The 3,016-nt window shown below is 36.6% G+C and overlaps 1 long non-coding RNA gene across 1 annotated transcript in view; it reads right to left on the bottom strand.

Annotated features, from left to right (window-relative positions):
- Positions 1–1,045: 1,045 nt before the first annotated feature.
- LOC111741303 overlaps positions 1,046–3,016 on the bottom strand; it is an 8,073-nt gene continuing 6,102 nt past the window's right edge. Inside the window, exons 3-4 of the long non-coding RNA XR_002780960.1 lie at positions 1,669–1,766; positions 1,046–1,124 (exon numbers count right to left, since the gene is read on the bottom strand). This is a non-coding gene — a long non-coding RNA (uncharacterized LOC111741303). The remainder of the gene's footprint in view (positions 1,125–1,668; positions 1,767–3,016) is intronic.

The raw sequence follows: 3,016 nt of genomic DNA, 5'->3' as shown, positions 1-3,016 counted from the left end.
CTTTTGTGTAACTGAATACTTTATTAATTCATTCAAGATATAGTCATTGAATACCTACTATTTGTAAGGGTACTAGAGCCTGTGCATTGGGTACTAAAGATTCAATGGTGAGCAGGAAAATACATGTTAATTTTCCTTACGGAGCTTATAGAAATTGAACAAATAATGTACAATGACAACTCTGAGAAATGTACATGATGCAGTGAGACTATATGTTATGGGCATTTGAAATTCTCTGGAGGTTTCATCTTGAGGAGATGATGATACTGATAAGACATAAAGAGAATACAGCAGTCAATTTAGGTGCCAAAGGTGATAGAGGTGATGGTCAAGAGGAGTAAGCAGCCAAAGAAAGGGAATTCCAGGCAAGGAACAATAGAATGTGGCTTACTACATTAAAGGAAATGAAAGAAAGCATCACTGTGACAGATGTACAGGGAACAAAGAGTATTGTAGGATATATGAGTTTGGAGCAGTAGACAGAAGTGAAACCAAGCAAGACATTGTGGACCATGTTAAAAGTTTTTACTATTTTATCCTGAGGATTATAACGAGCTTGATTTTAATAAAAAGATGTCATTTGTTGTATTTGCACTGATGAATTAGAAAGGATTAGGAGCGAATGGGGAAGGGCACTTTAGGAGGTTAATGCAATAGTACCAATGAATACTCTAGTACTTAGATACGAGAAAAATTCAGTATATGGCATGTTCATCTGTGACCTTTCCAGGGACCTTCTTTTAGACCTCATCTCTTACAGTCTCTCAAGCCCACAACCATACATTCTACACTTCTTACTCTTCTGGGAATGTTACAGCCTCTTTCTTTCTTCTGACTCTGTACATAGTGTTTCTTCTACTCCAAATGCCACTCTCCTTTCTCTGCCTCTCTCTTTCTTCAAAACACAGATCAAAACTTACTTCCTCAAGAATACCTTGCCAGTCCTCCTCAGGAAGAGTTCGTGGTTTCCACCTCTCTGCTGGATTAACACCTTATAACAACCAAATATGTAATATTTATCATATCGTGCAGTGATTATTTTTGTTTTTCTTCACCAACAGAACAGTGGATTTCAAGCTGTTGTTTCAAGTCATCCAAAATTATTCAATGAACTCTATGGTAATCTAAAATATAAAACAAAAGCAAAGAGTTTGTCACTTTAGCCAGGGATAGGGGTTTCATGACTCCTCTAAACTTTCCTTGATGAATCAAAAATGACCCCAGGTTGACTCCATCTACAGAGTCTAAAATTAAATCATAAAAATAATACACATCTTGGATTTAATATTGGTAGAAGTTGTAACTCAATATAGCTATTTTAAGATGTATAATCTAGAAAGCCATAATCTATTACCTTTAGAGTAGTCAAGGCATCAAGCTAGTAGCAGTCTCTGTACCTCACAAACTCTAGGACACAAGTCAAGTTCCAAGAATGAATCTTTTGAAGCCATTTCACTTGGCTTGTGATGAAAGATAAGCAGCCTACTCCATCCAACCCCGTGTTGGAAGAATAGGATTATATAGGGCAAAGTACAACATTGCCCAAGTCCAACAACCCTCTCCATAAAAATTGTCTCCAAAAAATTGCCTCTTCAATCGTTCAAACTTTGAGGTATTATTGAGGAATTTGTTGAACTGAAAATCACAAAACTGATTCTCGAGTATTACCTTTGTGGATTTGCTTAGGTGATCAACATCTCACTCAAAAATGTGAGGGCACTTAGAATTTCTTGTATTGCTTTCTGACTTTGGCGTATCAGTCAACACTAAAACAGAAAGAATATCAGGGCAGTATTCTGTTAAATATGCATAGCTATCCCTTGGTGTAGATTAAAGAGGAAATAAAAGCTGTTCATTTTTAGTAGAGTACACTTAAATATCTTATTTTATGTATTGTAATCACATGGACAGTATCTTCTAGGGCCTTTCAAAAAATATGACTGTTGACCACATGCCAGTCAAGGAATAAAATTAACATGGAGCTTACATTGTATTGTGGGAGAATGATAATAGATAAACAAATAAATACATATTATGTGTTATAAGTGTTTTAAAGGGAAAAAATAAAGTATAGTAAAAGATTAGAAAGTGATACAGGGAGACAGGTCGCTCTTTAAATTGAGTAGTCAGGCAAAGACACTATGAAAATATGACCTTTGAGTAAAAACTTGAGTAAACTGAGGGAGCAAATCATAAAGATAACTTGAGGAGAAGCCTTCCTGGCAGAATGAAATGCCTGAGGTGGGAGCATGCTTGGTGTGTTCAAGGAGCAGCATGGAAATAGCAGTTTACCAGCCTTCACGGAGTAATCTAGATAGATTAGCAATAAGAAATGAGTCAGAGAGGTGGTGAGAGACCAAATTAAAGAGAGCCTTGTAAATCCTGGTTAAAACTTTGACTCTTATTCTGAGGAAGATGGAAATCCTTGGCATGTTATGAGTGGAAATGGTGACATGATCTGATTTAATTTTTTAAATTATTTCCCTGACTGCTGGGTTGATAATTAAATGAGGAGGATAAGCTTTGTAGAAGGAAGACCAGTTAAAAGACTATTGCAATAACCCGGATGAGAGATGATGAACTTGTACAGTTGCTGTGGAAGTGGTGAGAAATGATTAGATTCTGGATATATTTTGAAAACAGAACTATTAGGATTTGTTGATGGATATTGCAGTAGGCTAAATAATGGCAATCCAAAGATATCAGGTCCTAATCTCTGGAACCTGAAAATGTTATCCTATTTGGAAAAAGGGTCTTTTCAAATGTGATTAAGTCAGAGATTTTGAGATGTGAAGATAATCTGGGATTATTTGGGTGGGGCCTAAATGTTACCATAAGCATGATATGTGTCATAAGAAAGAGGTAGAGGGAGCTTCAATAGGCACAAAAATGAAGAGGAGGCAATATGACCAAGAAGACAAAGATTTGAGTGATGCAGCCACAAGTCAAGGAATGCCAGGAGCCAGCAGAAGCTGGAAAAGGCAAAGAACAGATTCTGTCCTAGAGCCTCCGAAAT

Source organism: Pteropus vampyrus, unplaced genomic scaffold (genome assembly GCF_000151845.1).
Source record: "Pteropus vampyrus isolate Shadow unplaced genomic scaffold, Pvam_2.0 Scaffold76, whole genome shotgun sequence".
Classification (NCBI taxonomy): domain Eukaryota; kingdom Metazoa; phylum Chordata; class Mammalia; order Chiroptera; family Pteropodidae; genus Pteropus; species Pteropus vampyrus.
Note: the sequence above shows the minus strand (reverse complement) of the source record. Positions and strands in the feature narration are given on the sequence as shown.